This window comes from Equus quagga, chromosome 12, assembly GCF_021613505.1.
Source record: "Equus quagga isolate Etosha38 chromosome 12, UCLA_HA_Equagga_1.0, whole genome shotgun sequence".
Lineage (NCBI taxonomy): Eukaryota > Metazoa > Chordata > Mammalia > Perissodactyla > Equidae > Equus > Equus quagga.
In genome coordinates, this window is record NC_060278.1 from 82,476,385 (window position 1) to 82,494,772 (window position 18,388).

The 18,388-nt window shown below is 49.9% G+C and overlaps 1 protein-coding gene across 7 annotated transcripts in view; it reads right to left on the bottom strand.

The window, feature by feature from the left end:
- The window catches only part of STK35 (serine/threonine kinase 35), a 126,345-nt gene that overhangs the window by 62,679 nt on the left and 45,278 nt on the right, over nucleotides 1–18,388 (bottom strand). The gene's annotated exons all lie outside the window — the stretch shown is intronic.

Consider the following 18,388-nt stretch of genomic DNA (forward strand, 5'->3'; position numbering starts at 1 on the left):
CATCGTTTATGTACACTTGTGTTTGCAGGTGGGACTCCTTGGGGCCTTAGGTGTCTGCAGAAGTGTCTCAGGGGCCTCGGAGGGGAGGTGACAGAAAAGCTGAGCTCACAAGTGGGACTCTGTTACTCCTCCTCCATTTTCGTCCATTTTATTTGTGTCTTACGAGGAACAAAGGAAGGCTAGGATGTTTTGGAAAGATTGCCGACCCTTCAGCATCTTAATTACATCAACATGAAAACTGAGGCTCACCCAGGGGAAGGGGCTTGCCCAAAGAGCCCAGCAAGGCCTAGAAGCCCGGGCTCCACATCCCCACCTGGGGCTTCCAGGGGGAGGGGAGAGAGACAACACGGAGGAGTACATTGGGACCTCGCGTGCGCTGAGCAGCAGCTAATAGGACGGTAACTCACTCCCTCTAGGCCAGTACCACGAGGGCCTCCCTTCATCCCATCACGCGGCCTGAGCAGCGCCTCGTCCCTCTCTCCCACTCGTCCTGGCACCTGTTGCTCTCAGAAGTCCTCATGTCACTCACCGACTCACTTATTCAGTGCCAGCCTCCCCCCAGCTAGAAGGTCAGCCCCGGGGGCAGGGACTAGGTCCATGGTGGAGGTGTCTCTGTCCTCCTGAACAGCACTCGGCTCAGTGACAGGAATGACGAAGCTGAGTGCTCATAGCACCCGCAGTGGGGACGTTTATCAAATTTGGTCAGGCCAGCCGCCATCCTCCCCTTCCTAACAATGCCGTGATTTCCTTTAAGGAGATCACCTTTCCCACATTGCGTGGAGCCTTAGCAATATGACAGATCCCTCTAGATAATTTCTGTAGCTCTCCCCTCCCACTACAGAATATAATAATAATAATAATTAATAATAATAATACCAAGGAACGTTTACTGGGTGCTTCCTGAATGCCAGGTCCTGTTCTCAGCCTTACACACACCGCTTCATTTCATCTTCGCAGTTACCCAGGGACGTAGAGATGCGGCTCCCGGCCCGTCTGCAGAAGCGTGAAGAGGAGCTTGCTCGTCCGCAGCCGAAGGGGAGTGGGACTGAGGTAGGCTGGCCCGGAGGCTTCCTGCTTTATCACTGCCCTGTGGGGTCTTTCCCTCTGGCCCTGCTTCTTACTGCAACCACACAACCGAGCCCGGACATGTGGCCTCATCAGCCGCCCGGGACTTTAACTCCTGCGCGGAGTGACTTGAGGTTGGGAGGACTGGTGGAGTCGCTCCGTCCACGGGCAGGGCCCCGACAATCACGTACCCGCCGGTTTGATTCCTGCCTGACCCCCAGCCTGGCTCTCTAGCCTTTACGTCAATTCTCTGATCCCTGATAATCTCCCAATAAATCCTCCTTTTACGCGAGTACCAAAGAACCTAATGGAGAACCAGATGAAGAGGGGATGGATCAGCTAGCTGCTGCTGTGGAACAAAGCACCCCCCAAAATCTGTGGATTCCAACAAGCAATTATTTCTCACAATTCTATGGGTCTACTGGGAAGCTCTTCTTCTGGACTAGCCCATCTGGGGCTGGAAGGTCTAGCACGGCCTCGCGTGCTGTCTGGCCGTCTCTGCTGGGATGGCCCATCTCTGTCTCACGCGGACTCCCGTCCTCTGGTGGGCCAGCTCGGCTCATTCACGTGGTGGTCTCAAAGTCCCAAACAGCACGTGCTTTGCAAGCCTCTGCCTGGGTCCCATTGACCACAGCAAGTCGCACGGCTGGGCCCCGAGTCAAGGTGAGGGGGGGGCCACCAAAGGGCATGGATGGAGGGAAGGGATAATGTGTGGCCATTTTCACCATTTACCACCCGCGGGGATTATTAGAGGTGGCTGCTGGGGTGATGGCTATTGTCCAGACGAGAAAACTAAGGCACAGAGAGGGCAAGAGCCTCTCACACAGCGCACGGTGGCTAGAGGCAGAGTGGGGATCTTCCCCACCCTCTGGAATCTCTCACCTCAGGCCCCTGTTTAAGGCAGGGCCTGGTTTTCTGTCTGATGTGAAACAAGCTGATACAATAATCCTTGTAGAGTGACACTGAAACATTTGTTGTGCAAAATTAGCGAGTCCCATTTCCTGTGTGGAGTGCTGACCTGGGATAATTGCCTTTGTGCCCAGAAAAATAAGAAAGGAGCCTGAAAGCGGTTTCCAGAGCCCAGAAAGGTCGCCTTCTTTAAAAAATCAATTACCTATTCCCACTTCAGAGAAAGCGCTTCACACATGCATTTTACATTCAAAGTAGAAGTGAGCGCTCCCGGCTGAAATCTACCTGAAAAATCTTCCCAGGGACCCAGCGGTCAGACAGAGGCCCCCAATTACCTCGGCTATCGACGTTTCAGGCGGCGGAACGCAGCGGCCACCTAGATAATGAACTGCTCTTTCCACCCAGAAGAAAACCCCAAAGTGTATAGTAAGCCTCGGATTTGCTTTCTCGAGACTCCCCCAGGCTGGGCAGCGAACACGGGGGATCCTGCCCCTCTCCCCCTTCCCCTTCCACTTAATGGTCACGTAGAACAGGCTCATTGAAGAAACTATCTTCCTCGAGGTCTGCATGAGCTCCATGTCAGACAGACGCAAGTCCAGCCCTTGTTCTGCCGCTGGCTAGTGGTGCCAAATTGGCTAATGACTCAGCAGCTCTTGACCTCGGTTTTCTCATCTGTAAAATGGGCAGGATAGAAGCTCCTCACCAGAGTCGGCGGTACTTTGTGGGAAGGCCAGGTGGGGGGTGAGCCTGTGTTCCTGGGGCCTGAGCCTCCTCCTAGTCCTGATGGGGGGCAGCCCAGGGTGGGCTCTGCAGTAGGGGGCAGCCTGGGTTCAACCCCAGCCCTGCCGCCCAGCAGCCAGCTGACTTTAGGCAACACTTCTCTTCTCTGTGCCTTGGTTTTCTCATCTGCACAGTGGGACTATCCATGGTGCTGCCTCGTAGGGCAGATGCGAGGAGCCAGCCAGCTAATATCTGCTAAGCGCTGAGGGAGGCATGTGGTGGCCTTGCCCCAGAGTTGCGAGGAACAGTGTGAAGGAGGGAGGATGTGGAGTGAGGTCAGCTCCACTTTCAACCTGTTGACCTTGAGGTGCCCTTGGATGGACGAGTGGAGTCATGGGCAAGTTTGGATGCAGGGCTGAGGCCCCGGGCAGGTGGCTGCGGCACAGACGGCTGAAGGTGTGGCAATTTCACAAGCCCCGTCATGTGATGGGGAAGTGGTGTCTGGCTGTGTCCTTCTGGTAGAAGGAAGAGTTTGAGAGGCAGATGGTGAGCCCTGGCCTGGGACCCCACCACCCTGAGAAGGAAATTTCTCTGAGAAAGGTAGTGACAGCCCTCTGTGTCCATGCCTAGGCTGAACCAGGTTCAAGTGACCCCCTCTCACTGTGCCCCGTCCCCATATTTACAATGAGGACAGTAATGTGCTGCTTTCAGGGTGCTGGTCATTAGAGATGTCTCCTGTATGTAAGGGCAGGACCCTGAGAAAGGGTTAGGAGTCACTAGTTGTCATTATTGTAGCTGGTCCCCTCTGCCAAGTCCAATGTCAGCCAATCCTGGTGGCTCTGCCTTCAGAATCTCAGAGGAGACTCTGGCTCCCTCTCCCACCTCCACCTCCACCAGGCCCAGCACGGCCGCCTCTCCCAGGGTTACGGTGCTGGCCTCCCCACACCCCTCGCCCCCCGCTTCTCTAACTACCCCACACCCCAAATCTACGCCCAACATAGAAGCTGAGGGACCTTCTGAAAATGGCATCTAGATCCTATCACTCAGCTCAAACCCTCCGAAGTCTCCTCCTACCATTCAGAGGAGACACCAAAGACCTGGCAGTGGCCTGCAGTGCCCTGCGTGGTCTGATGCTCCAACCTCATCTCCTCCCCTCGCTTACTCTGCTGCGGCCACCCTGGCCTCCAACCCACCCAGATCCTCCACTCAGGGCCTTCGTACCTCCTGCTCCCCCTCTTCAGCCATCTGCCCAGCTTACCCCTCACTTCAGCCAGGCCCCTCCTCAAATGTCACTCTGCGGGGAAGCACCCTGGCGCCCGACCCTCTCTGTCCCATTGCCCTGATTTCTCCCCTTTGAAGCACTCACCGCCTGCTGCATACTTTTATTGATGTCTGTCTCCCTGCACTGGGCTCTAAGTGCCAAGAAGGAAGAAGCAGATTGCATGGGTGACTCTGGATCCCCAGCCGTTGGCTGCAGCCTGGCTCAGAGTAGACCCTCCATGACTGGAACCATAACAGCAGCTCTCTCTTGCTGACCTCTGAGAGGGAGCTGGGCCTCTGATGTGCGTTACAACCCATAACCGTGTGTGGTCAGTTACCACTAGGACTCCCTGGCAGACACAGGAGGATGCTGAGGCTGGCAGAACCCCATGACCTGCCCTGGTCACTCTGTGGCTAAGAGGATGCCTGAGGTGCTGGGTTGTGCCCCTCAAGGCAGCTCAGGCCATGAGTCCGAGCGCAGGAAAGTCAGCGGGCAGATAGGCAGAGTTCCAAGTAAGCACCTGGAGCCCAGGGCATGTGTGGGCAGGGGGACAAGTGAGCTCAGCCTCCCAGCGTCACCAATGCCCAGGCAGGGCTGAGGCCTCAGGCAACAGCGTCCGGACACACCAGCACCTGTGCTCCTCCCAGGCCCCGAGCATCCATGCAGGTTCCTTTCAGAGCCAGTGGACAGGGTGAATGGGCACTGGGCCCTGTCGGGGCGATTAGAGAGCACAAAGCTGAAGGCTTGGCAGCTCGGGATGTGGCCTGGGGAAGCTTCTCTGGGCAAACGCAGAATAAAGGCCCTGCCTGCCCCTCTTGCCCCCGCCCGCTGCCAGATTATGTAATATGTCAATGCTGACAGTGGCATGCACCCAGCCCTCTGCGAACTCTGTCTACACCCCAGGAAATGAGTCTCAGGAGGACGACCCAGCTGGCTCACATTCCCGGCCTGCCCAGCACACACACGCACATATTCGCACATGTGTGCACATGCACACGCACACTACTGTCCAGAGGAGAGCAGAAACCTGGCTCTGGAGTTGGTCACTCAAGGAATCTTTATTGAAAAATGGGCAGAGGATCTGAACAGACGTTTTTCCAAAGAAGACATACAGATGGCCAACAGGCACATGAAAAGATGTTCAACATCACTAATCATCAGGGAAATGCAAATCAAAACCACAATGAGATATCACCTTACATCCATCAGAATGGCTATAATTAACAAGACAAGAAATAACAAGTGTCAGAGAGGATGTGGAGAAAAGGGAACCCTCATACACTGCGTGGGAATGCAAACTGGTGCAGCCACTATGGAAAACAGTATGGTGATTTCTCAAAGAATTAAAAATAGAGCTACCATATGATCCAGTGGTTCCACTTCTGGGTATTTATATGAAGAATATGAAAACACTAATTTGAAAAGATATTGGACCCCTATGTTCATTGCAGCATTATTCACAACAGCCAAGACTTGGAAGCAACCAAAGTGTGCAATGGATGCATGGATAAAGAAGATGTGGTATATGTACACAATGGAATACTACTCAGCCATAAAAAAGATGAAATCGTGCTATTAGCAACAATGTGGATGGACCTTGAGGGTATTATGTTAAGAGAAATAAGTCAGACAGACTAAGACAAACACCACATGATTTCACTCATATGTGGAAGATAAACAAACAAACACATGGATAAGGAGAACAGATTGGTGGTTAACAGAGGGGAAGAGAGTCGGCGGAGGGCAAAAGGGGTAAAGGGGCACATATATATGGTGACGGATGGAAACTAGACCACTGGTGATGAACACAATGCAGTCTACACAGAAACTGAAATATAATGATGTACACCTGAAATTTACACAATGTTGTAAACCATTGTGACCTCAACAAAATTAAAAAAAAAAAGAAATCTTTACTGAGCACTTCCGATGCTGCAGGTGCTGGGAATAGAGCAGTGAACAAAGATGACCACCCTGGGGGAGCTGGCACCCTGGTGGGAGCGATGGACAATAAACAGGACAAAGAGATGGTAGGTGAGAGGGTGGTGTGTGCTCTGGAGGAAAAAATGAGGCCAGCAAGGAAGACAAGAGGAGAGGGAGTGAGCCGAGTGGCTATCAGGACATTTCAGGAGAGTGATCGATTGCAAAAGCCCCGAGGCAGGAGTGTGTGGCCAGGATGTGTGTCCTCAAAAGACCACAAAAGTGCTGGGCTGGAACAGCATGGTGAGGTGAGAAGGAGAGTAGATGAGTCGAGGAGGGGAGAGTGACAGATGCAGGGTCTGGATGCCACGGCAGGACTACAGCTGTTATCCGCAATGAGATGGAAGCCCCTTGGGGTTTTGGCGAGCAGGTGTGGGGCGAACCTGACCCTGGAAGCACACACTGTGTTTGTCATCTACAAACAGAGCTGGTGGCCTGTGCTCTTGAAGCCGTGGCAGGGGCTCCATAGGACATCTGCAGGCTGCCATTGTACTAAATTCTCAATATTTTCTTCCTCGCCTGGCAACCCAGCTCTGCTTTATTTTGAGCTCCACTCCAGGGGGCTCTAAGAGGGAAGAGGCAGGAGGAGGAGCCGGCAGAGAGGACAGTGGCCCAGGCCAGATGGGGCAGGGCTACGGCTTCTGGGAGAAGAAAGAGGTGCCAGGGGTGGTAGGTCGGGAGAGGCCCAGGGATTGCCTGGTGGTCAAAGTCTGAGCCCACCCTCCCAGCTGGAAAGACCTCTCTGGGCCAGCTAACTCTACCCGTTCTCCTCCAACTTTGTTTTGTTTTCTTGCTGAGGAAGATTATCCCTTAGCTAACATCTGTGCCAACCTTCCTCTATTTTGTACATGGGTTGCCGCCAGGGCATGGCTGAGGATCCGAACCCACAAACCCAGGCCACCAAAGCAGAGCGCACTGAACTGACCACTATGCCACTGGGCCAGCCCCCTCTTCCAACTTTTAGCTGGAGTATTTTCATACCAACAAAAAAATTAAAAGAACCGTATAATGAATGCCTTGACTGTTTGCATTTCACCACATACGTGCTCTCTTCTCCCTTTTCCTCCCTCCCCCGCTTTCACTGTCTCCATGGAGAGGAGAGAGAGGGAAGTCTAGCAGTATAGGTATAGCTATCATACCATTTCACTCCTAAATACTTCAGCAGGTACCCAGGCATCGCCCCAAAACAAGGGCATTCCTCTACACAACAAAAACACCAAACACCAAGATAACCAAAATGCTTGCTGTTGTTATGATACAATCACCATAACAATGTTAGAATACACTCAGCATACAGTCTCCCATCATATAGCCCATATTCCCAAGTTCCCCAAACGTCTTGGTGATGTCCTTTATAGCTGTTTTATTTTGACTTTTTTCCGTCTAGGTTCCATCCAGGATTGGACACTTAATTTGATTGCTGCATTCCTTTAGTGTCTGTTCCAGAATGAAGAGTGCCCACTGTACCACCCACGGCACTTCTTTTTCTTTCATGACATTGACCTTTTTTAGAGACAGCTCAGTTGTCTTGTTGACTGTCTCTCCATTTGGGTGGATGTGATTGTTTCCTCGTGGTTAGATTTGGGTGGAACATTCTGGGCAATAACACTGCAGAGGTGAGGTCGCATCCTCCCCAGTGCATTATGTAAGTAGGGCCCCATGCCAGTTCGTCCCACCACCAGTGATGCTAAATGTGATCATTTGATTAAAGTGGTTCTGACAGATCTCTCAGTTGTAAAGCTAATCCTTCTCTTTGTAAACAATAATTCATCTGTGTAATGAATTATGATGTTTGAGACTGTGTGAATATCCTGTTCCCCCACAAATTATCACACAGTGATTTTAGCAGCTACTGATATTTTGCCTGAATCCATTATTGCACTGGTGCCTGCAAAATGGAGATTTGTGTAATTCTATTATTCTTTCTACATTCTTCTGTAAAGAAAAGTTTTCCTCTTTCACCTCTCCCTCTTTTTGCAGTATTACCACACACTTATGGATTCTTCTGTTAATTACTAGTCAATGTGTTAAACATCTGTTATCATCATGGCTGTTTTTGATGTTCAAATGGTTCCCGGTTTAGGCTGTGGGAGTCCCTTCGAGCTGACTCTTACGTCCTCTTATTTTTTTTTTTTAAAAAACAATTTTATTGAGGCGTAGTTGACATAGAATAAATTGCACATATTTAAAGTGTCCAGTGTATTAAGTTTGGATGCATGTATACACCCACGAAACCATCACAGTATTCAAGATAGTGACCGTGTCCATGGCCCCAAAGTCTCCTCGTGTGCTTCTGTCGTCCTCCCCCAGAGCCCTTCGTCACCCCAGGCAACCACGGATGGATCTGCTTTCAGTTACTATAGTTGGTGTTTTCTAGAGCTTTACAGAAATAGAATCACTTTTGTACTCTTTTATGTCTAGTTCCTTTCACTCAACATAATTATCTTAAGATTCATCCATGTTACTGTGTATATCAACAGTTCATCCCTCTTTTTTGTGTGTGTGAGGAAGATTGGCCCTGAGCTAACATCTGTTGCTAATCTCCCTCTTTTTGCTTGAGGAAGATTGTTGCTGAGCTAACATCTGTGTCAGTCTTCCTCTATTTTATGTGGGATGCTGCCACAGCATGGCTCGACAAGCGGTCCTAGGTCCATTCCTGGGATCTGAACCTGTGAACCTCGGGCTGCTGAAGCAGAGCGTATGAACTTGACCACTGCACCCTGGGTTTGCCCCAGGAGTTCATCCCTCTTTGTTGCTGAGTAGCATTCTATTGGACGGATATATCACAATTTGCTTATCCACGTGTTGATATGCTGATGGACATTTGGGTTGTTTCCAGTTTGGGGCTATTACAAATAAAGCTGCTATGAGCATTCATAAGTCTTTGAATGGACATACATCTCTTTATTTCTTGGGTAAGCATCTAGGAGTAGAATGGCTAGATCACAAGGGAGGTATAAAATCACATGATTTTTAAGAAACCGTCAAAGTGTGTCCAAGGTGGTTATGCCATTTTCCATTCCTTCCATCAGCAGATACGAATTCCATTTCTTCCACATACTTGCCTTCATTGTCATGGTCAATCTTTTAAATTTTAGCCATTCTATTAGGTGCATAGCAATAGCTCACTGGGGTTTTAATTTAATTTTTTAATTTAAATTGAATATTTTTCACATTTAATTTTTCTTAATGACAAATGATGTTGAGCATCATTTCATGTGCTATTTGCCATATGTTTATCTTCTCTGGTGACATATCTGTTCAAATCTCTAGCCATTTTTTTTTATTGGGTTCTTTGTTTTCTTATTATTCAGTTTTGAGAGTTCTTTAAATATTCTGGATACAAGTTCTTTATTTAAACATAGGCTTTGTAAAGGTTTTCTCCCAGTCTATGTTTTATCTTTCGTTCTCTTAAATGTCCCTTGAAGCACAGACCTTTTACATTTTGATGTAGTTCAACCTATCCGTTTGTTCTTGTATGGGTTGTGCTTTTGGTGGCATGTCTAAGAGATAGTTGCCTAATCCTAGGCTACGAAGGTTTGCTCCTATGTTTTCTTCTAGAAGTTTTATTGTTTTAGGTTGTACATTTAGGTTTATGATCCATTTTGAATTAATTTTGTGTACAGTGTGAGGCAGAAATTGAAATTCTTTTTTTCTTTCATATGTTTACCGAGTTGTTCCAGCACCATTTTTAAAAAGGCTATCCTGTCTCCACTGCGTTGTCTTTGGGGAGACTCGCCATCTTAACAAGATTGAGTTTTCTGACCCATGAACAAAGCACAGTCGATTCTCATTAGTCGTGGCAGTCATGGTCTATAAGGGCTCCAAGAACACTGAATTAGCCAACACTGAACCGCTGTTTCTGGGGGAAACAGAGGGCTGGGCTCCTAGGAGCCTCGAGGCCCAACGCTTTCACCAACTGATCAATATGTAACCTTGTTTTATGTGTTTCAATTTCAAGTCACCTTATGTGATATCTATTACTGATCCATTAACACTAAACTCTTGGCCAACAGTATTATAACTCAAGCCTGAATGAAGCTCACCTAACACATGTATTTTCTCCATAAGGCCCACTACAGACTTCTTGCATTTAGGAACTCCACACAGCACTTCAGGACTGTGTTTGAGAGCCACGTAAAAATCAACAAAAATACAGATGTGAAAAAATGTGGCACTAAATAGACTGCAAGAAGGACACCTGCCTCTAGTACAAGAGCTGAAACAAGGAGAGAGCGTGGTGCCCGGTTTGACCTCAGCCAGGGATGTACGCATTGGGCTCCTCAAAGTTTTTGCTGCCCTGTGCACGTCTGCGAATAGTTGCAGCGGCACTGCCATTATTGATTTTGGGGTTACAAATAAATTTTAGTGAGTATGTGAATTCACAAATGCGGAGTCCACAGATAACGAGGATTGACGTATCTCCTCATTTATTCGGGTTTTCTTTAATTTCTCTCAGCAACGCTTTGTAGTTTTCACCATACAAGTCTTTCACAGCTTTTGCCAGATTTATCCCTGAGTAGTTCATATTTTTTGATGATATTGTAAATGGTATTTTTTTTTCTTTTTCAATTCCTGATTATTCATTGCTAGCATCGAGAAATACAATTGATTGTTGTATATTGATCTTGTGTCCTGGAACCTTGTGAAACTCAATTAATTCTCGTAGCTTTTTTGTAGATTCCATTGGACTTTCCATATAGAGAATCATGTCAGTTTTACTTCTTTCTAATCTCATGCCTTTTATTTCTTTGGTTTTATCTCTTGCCTCTTTGTACTGGCTAGAAACTCCAGTACGGTGTTGAATGGTAAGAGTGGACATTCTTTCTTGTTCCTGATCTCAGGGGGAAAGAATTCAGTCTTTATCATTAAGTACGATGTGAGCCGTAGTCTTGTCATAAATGCCCGAAGAGGGACATGCTTGGAAGGGGTTTAGACCTTGTTGGAAAAGGTGTAGTTCAGGCACCAGGTGGCAGAGAAGTTTGACGGTTTAGCCAGGCTGGTCTGGCGCTTCTGGGCAAAAGCACCAGGCAACCTCCAGAGCGTACATGTGTGGGCAGCAGGCCTTCAGCAAACGGTGAGCGCCATGGGCAGTGGGAGTCTGGGCGCGGCGGGGCAGGGGACCTTCAGACTCCCCGGGCCACATGTGGGCTTGCAGAGGGAGTACTGCCGGGCAGGTGAGCCTCTCCAGGCCACAGGCGACTGTGTGCAGGCCATGAGGGACTTTGGTTTCAAGAGGGCTGTAGAAAGGTTATCCCTGGGCTGAGGCTGCAGGCTCGCAGACAGATTGTGTTCTGAGCCCGCGGCTGGGGTAGAACTCTACCGCAGAGCCCCTACCCTGAACTAGAAAGTGCAGGAAGCCTTTTCCTCCAGCAATGTCCCTCCACGGTGCTCTCCTGAGAACTTAAAATCATGCTCACTTTAAAGGAGACATGCTTAAAGGAATTCTGCTGCTCCTCACAGAGCACAGATTGAAGGAGCACTGGGAACTGAGGGGCAATCAATTAATAATGGGTGGGCAGAACTTACTATTTAACCACTCTCCAAGCTGGCTGGGGACGGGGTGTGAGGGTCTCAAGAACAGGGCAGGGTGGGGAAGAAGTCAAATGGGACAGCCCTGGGAAGCGAGTGTGGGGCCCTGAAGGCAGAGAACCGGCTGGGCGCTGGGGCGAGGGCAACTGTCTGGGCTCTGCAGGCATCCACGGCTAATCGTCTTTTGTTCCCAGATTACTGCTCATCTGATGACTCAGGAAAATAAAGGACGACTCTTCTGTGCTGGCACTGGGTGGCCTCCTCCCCAGGCCCCATCCACAGGCCTGGCCCGGCTGCCTGTCTAGAATTAGGAGATAGAGACATCCACAGGCTGCATCCCACCAACAGAGCTGAGACCAGACCCCAAGTCTCTTGCCTCTTGGGTCCATCTTGCCTGGACCAAAGTCCTCAGGAGATGTCCTCTGTGTGTCCCACACCTGACTCCACACCTTGACCTCGTCTCCTTCAGCACAGTCAGCTCGTGACATGGAGCTGGGCACACAGCGGGGGCTCAGGAAGCATCCCCGTGATGAGGGAATCAGGTCCAGGTGTATTTCATCCTTGAATCTCCAGCACCCAGCAGAGAAGGCGCTCAATGAATGCTCGAGGCGGGCAGGAAGAAGCAAGTAGGTAGTGAGGAGCCCCATGGGTCCATGGATAAGATCAGAGGGATTTTTTTTCAATGTTTAAACACTTTATTTGTATTAATTCATTTAACCCTCAGAATAATTCTGTGATGGTGTTTATCATCCTCTCCATCTTAGAGACAAAGACAACGAAGCCCAGAGAGGTTAAGTAAACTGCCCGGGATCACAGAGGAAGTGGCAGACCTGGGACTCTAACCTGGGCACTGTATTTCAGATGCCACTCTCTTAATCACCACAAAATAACTGCTTCTGCACCCATCTTGTCTGCATCCCCAGCCAGAAGAGTGCTGACACACAGCCAGCACTCAATACATGTTTATTGAACAAATGACACACCACAGACAGGAACCCAAGCCTACAACTCTCCCAGCATCAGATGGTCCCCTGGTTACCACACAGGTGGCCATTGTCCCAGCTCTGAAGAAGGCACCCTGGATCCCCTCTGGTTCATTTGGTTATTTCTTTTCTTTTTGAACCCATGTCTGCAGAGCTGTTATTAATACTAATACCTAACCTTTGTTAGAATGAGCTAGAGGCACATTTACGGGGCAGAGTGGCTACTGGCCTGCCCAACACCTAGGCTCCCCTCAACCGTAGGAAGAGGTCCACTGGCTCCTTTGTTCCCCAGCTTCCTTGGCACCAGAGGCGGCCGTGCGAAAATCTCTAGCTGGTGACGTGTAAGTGGAAGGGTGGCGTGGGACGCCAGGGACGGTTCCACAAAAGGGGGGCAGGCTCTCTTCCTCTCTCTCCGTTGTGGCCTGGGAGGAGAACGTGCCTGAAGCTCCAGCAGCCATCCTGGACTGGGAGGTGACCTTGCAGACGGAAGCCACTCGCTGAAGACGTTGGAGTAGAAGGACAGAAGGAGATGGGATCCAATGACTTCCTGTAACCAGCACGACAGCCCTGGGTGGCCGCCTCACGCCTCCTTTCTGTGAGAGAGAAACCACCTCCTCTCTCGTTCCAGCTGCTGTTCTTTGGGGTCTCGTTTAGGCAGCCACCCCGGATCCTCACAGACAGAGCTGCTGTTATTATCCCCATTTTACACACGAGGAAACTGAGTCCTAAAGAGGTAGAGACACTTGATGTGAACCCTGGCTGTCTCATGGCAGGGCGGGCGTGCGTGACCACCAACCTACAGGTGCTTCCCAGCAGAGAAGGCTAACTGCTCACTGCGCTGGGTAAACACTAGCTGGAGGGCGGCCGGGCTCTGCCAACGTGGGAACCAGGAATGCGAGGGTTTTGGCAGTGGCTTCGCCTGCTGGCTGGGGAACTGCTCTCTGCGTTCTCACCACACTCGAGTTGTCTGGGCTGGGGCCCTACAGCATTTTGGCAGAGGACCCAGACCGTGGTTATTAAATTCCTCATATTCTGATCGTCCTCAAGGACCCAGTAGACTAAGCAGAGACAATTACTGGAGGCTTTTGCAAGAGCGAAGGGGTTCCAGCCCCCTGCGAAACAGGATGGGGTGGCTAAAGTCCCCTGACAGGGAATTAGGATCTGATCGCTGCAAAGACGATCTTGTCTAGCATCTCCCAAAGCAGAACATTAGTATCAGGAGATGTGAATAGGCATCCAAAGTAGACATATCGACTATTCGAGAAGCTTGGGAAACTGGACTCATGACAGGACGTCTCAGAGCCTTTAGCACGCATCGGGACACTCCAGGAGGGGAAGGAAATACACAACCTTCCTTCACAGTATTTGAATGTGAGCCCCTTTTTTTTGAGGAGCATCTCGAAGGCTGTTTTTCCCCTTTAAAAAGTATTTTCAACAGATACCATTTTCAGATGATTGTCTGCATGCCAGGCATGGTGCTATGGATTATATATGCGCTATCTCATTAATTCTCAGAAAAATCCATGAAGTCGGCGCTGGAACTGTTGCCACTTTATAGGTGAGAAAACAGGCTGAGAGAGTAACATGCCATGGTCACAAGACTGCAAGTGGTAAGCAGTAATCCAGGCCTTTCCGTCTGATTCCAGAATCCACCATGCTATTCGGCCCAGAGAGGACAGAATTGGCCACATCCCACATAGCTGGTAGGAGGCCATGCTGGATCTGGATTCAGGTTTCTTGACTCCTGTTCCAAGTGTTTTTTCATACTCTGCTGCTTCTGGATCCATGAACATACGTCAGATGGTGGGCGATGTCCCTCTCCCTACACTGCAAACCCAGAGCTGCAGCCAAGAGCCCAGCTCGAGACGCAGCAGACCCTCTGGGCCTGGGTCTTGTCCCACCACCAACATAACCTCTCATTCACCCTTACATACCTAACCTGTGACACAGGGACACACCCTGAATGGGACCCATCAGTTGTGGGCCGTGCTCTCCACCACAGGCCCAGCTCATAGAAGCAAGCCCTATACTACTTCGGGTGTGTGGTTTTTACTTTTTTAAATGGTTGAAGAAAAATAATATTTTGTGACACTCTGCTGCAAATTATATGAAATCCAAATTTCAGTGTCCATAAATAAAGTTTTATCGGCACACAGCCACACTCACTTGCTTACTTATTGTCTATGGCTGCTTGTGTGTTACAATGGCAGAGCTGACCAGCTGCAATAGGGGTCCATGGCCTGTAAAGCTTAAAGTATTTACTTTTTGGCCCTTGACAGAAAAAGTTCGCTGATCCCTATTCCAGACGAAAGAAATCAAACCCCAACAGCACCATCATCCCCATCTGGTGATTCCTTCTCAAGCGGCCGATTCCATTCCTATTTCTCAGGGGTTGGTGAGAATGAAGTAGACTGTGAATAAAACTCAGTTGCAGGCCAGGCGGGGTGGGGGGTGGGCAGAGAAGCCCTGGGTTCATGTTCTGGGCTGCCTCCCACTCTGTGGGCTCCTGAGCATGTTCATTCCACTGGAGCTGTGTTCCTCTTGTGTTTATTAAGTAGACAGATATAACATCTGTCTACTTAATAAACATGTATTGAATGTCTACTGTGGGCCATGTCAGGCATTGTTTAAGGATATAGAAAGATTCTCTGTGTGTGTGTGTGTGTGTGTATATATATATATATAGGTATTATATATATGTATGGTATTACATACATGTATAGGTATTATATATGTGTATGTAATATATAAAACTTTCTGCTAATAAGTGCTATAAAGAAAAATGAAGCATGTTAAAGAGATGGCGATGGTGATGAGGTGTTTCTTTAAATAAGGGGGCCAGGAGAGATCTCTCAGTTGTATGGCAGAGACCCCTACGAAGCAATGATATATAATACATTCCAGGCAGCGGGAACCGTTAAGTGCAAAGGCCCTGAGATAGCAATGCCCTGTGTGTGCTTGAAGGACAGCAATAAGGCCAAGGTGGCTAGAGAGCAGAGCCTGAGGAGGGGTGCAGGGCAGCAAGTGGGTCTGAGGAGTAAGCAGGAAGGTGAAGGGCCTCACAGACCAAGGAGAGGGCCTGGGTAATACCCTAAGAGCAAAGGAAGCTGATAGAGGATTTTGCACCATGACCTGACGATTTGAAAGGAAATCTCTTGTGTGGGGGCTAGATCGGGGCGGGGGGGGGGGGGGAGTCTCAATGACACAGGCCCTCTTTTGAATCCTCAGGGTGGGATATGATGAGGCAAAGACCTCCTGGGAGGCAGGGAGACGCTGAGTCCCCAAGTTGAAGGGCTAACAAAGGGTGAGGGTGCCATGCCTGCTGCAGTCGGTCAGGGTGTGGCAGGCTGAGGGGCCGCAGCACGGCTGGAGAGGGCCAGGGGCTCCGGTCAGCCAGCAGGTTGGAGGAGCGCTGCCCTCAAGCCTCACCTCCTCCAGCAAGTCCCTATGTCCTCGCTCCACAGCCCCTGAGTCTTCCGTCTCTCAGGCACGGCACGCCACTATGACGCAGCTGTCTTCTCTGAGTCCTTCCTTGTCTGGACCTGGGGCTCCTGGCCAGCAGGGCCTGTCTGGTCCACCAGCACCGAGCTGGGAGTGGGGACTTACCAACGGACTAAGCCAGACGCTCAACTGGAAAGACAGGCACGAGCAGGTCTGGAGGTTCCGGAAGGTCAGCAGCGCCCAAAGTCTAACTTTTCGTTCCACTGGAGTGGACCCGGGCCTACTCTGGGCATGCCAGATCCTTCCCCCAAGGCTTGGGCGACACACCTCTCTCCTCTGCGTAGACTGGCGCTCAACACACCCTGTGTTAGTTACAGTGACAGGTCCCAGGTTCCTCACCACCCACAGCCAAGTCCAAACCTTGAGCTCCTGGGAACCCTTTCATCTCTGAACCCTGCCCTAATACTCCAGTGCCCAGGACCCAGGGAGAGAAGGAAACGCTCTGAAGGAGGGCCCACCATGTACTTTGCATGAAGCATCGGTAGTCCTGCCAACCACCCTATAGACATTTATTACTTTGCAGATGAGAAAATGAAGTTAGAAAGGTGATCTGCCACAAGGTCAAGGAGCCAGTAAAGAGAGCCAGTCTGTTCTCTGAACTCTCCCAGGCACCTAACACTTGATGGATCAGGGACTGAATCTGAATCTAGAGTATGTTTGCTGTTCTCCCCTTACCCGCCATTAATAATACAACGGTGTAGACATCTGGAGTGCCCGTGAAGGTGACGGTGATAAAGAAGATATTAGCAAGTATTGGTGAGGATGTGGAGGGAGTGGAACCCTCACACACCACTGGTGGCAAAGCAAAATGGTACAGCCTCTTTGGGAAACAATTTGGCAGATCCTCAAAAAATTCTGCTTACCATATGACCCAGCAACTCTACTGCTAGATATGTGTTCAAGGGAATTAAAAACACAGGTCCATGCAAAAACTTGTATACATGAAGGTTCACGTAGCACTATTCATAATAGCCAAAAAACGGAAACAATCCAAATGTCCATCAACTGATGAATGGAGAAGTAAAATGTGGCATTCCATACAATGGAGTACTATTCGGCAGTAAGAAGGAAGGAAGCACTGATTCATGCTACGACACGGATGAGCCTTGAAAACGTGAAGGGAAGAAAGCCAGACAAAGGGCCCCACACTGTGTGATGCCATTTACAGGGAAGGTCCAGAATAGGCAGATCCATGGAGACAAAAGGTAGATTAGTGGTTGCCGAGGGCTGGGAGTACATGTTTGGGAAGAGATGAGAAGTGACTGCTAATGGGTGTTGGTTTCTTTGTTGAGGTGATAAAAATGTTCTGGAATTACATAGTGGTGATGGTTGCACAACTCTGAATATAAAACCCACTGACTTGTATACTTCAAGAGAGTGAATTATCTCAACAAAGTTATTAAAAAAACAAACTTGTGGGTTGCCCTTCTCCAAGCTCCAGGCTATTTTCCAGGCTAAGTACAGAAACATCCTTTGCAAGAAGCTTCATCGCCAGCTGCCACTGGATGCCAAAGGCCAGGCCTGGAACGCAGCTCGCTTCTGCTCACATCAGGCAGGAAGCCTGTCTTATCTTCTCCTCTAATACACATTCCAAAGTCCTGACCCTGTCCTCCTGTCGTTTTATTACTCCTGGGTGCACCAGGTCTCCTCAGGAAAAGCCAGAGTGGTGGGTCCCATGAGAAACACCAACCCTCGCAGGCGGGTGGGCTTTCCCGAGGCTGCGCAGAGCCGGGAGAGCCAGCGCCCAGCGTCCCACAGCCTCGGACAGCATCTCCAAACTGTCTCTTTGGGAAAGGGCAACGACAGAATCATTTGCTGAGAGCCTACTAAGCACTGGGCCCAATCCTAGGTTCTTTTTCTTAACCCTCAATCGCTCTGAAGGCAGCTATCATCACCTCCATTTTACGTAGGAAGGGACGTTGCCTCAGCAAGGGGCTGAAGTTCCTGTTCTGTGCACCGAGCACTCGCCCAGCAGGCTGCATTCCTCTGGACTTGTTTCCTCATCAGCACAGGGGCACGCACCATAGCTACTGTGCAGGCCAGTGGAGGTAACAGGGTCCCTGGCCCTCAATAAACGCCAGTCCTCAGATGCGACTTTTGCTGGCCACGCAGTGGGAGAAGGGCTGTAGCCTCTTTCTCCCGCCCTCTATGGCCTGGCCTGATCAGAGCCCTCTGCTCTCTGGACATGCTGCTACCCCCTCAGCCAGAGTTGTTCTGCCCTGCTCTTGAGAACCCACCTCCCTGCTGGGCTTTTCAAGAACGTCCCCCTCCCCTCGCTGCTCTGGTTTGGAGACCCCTCTCATCTCTACATTAACAATCCTGAGGGCAGAACTTGCAGAAGCACAGGCTGTGTCTGATGTCTGGAGGAGGGGCTGTGTGTTGGTCCAGGCCCTGGCCCCCGTGAAGGGCAGACCTGGCTTGGAGTGGATTCCCGCTC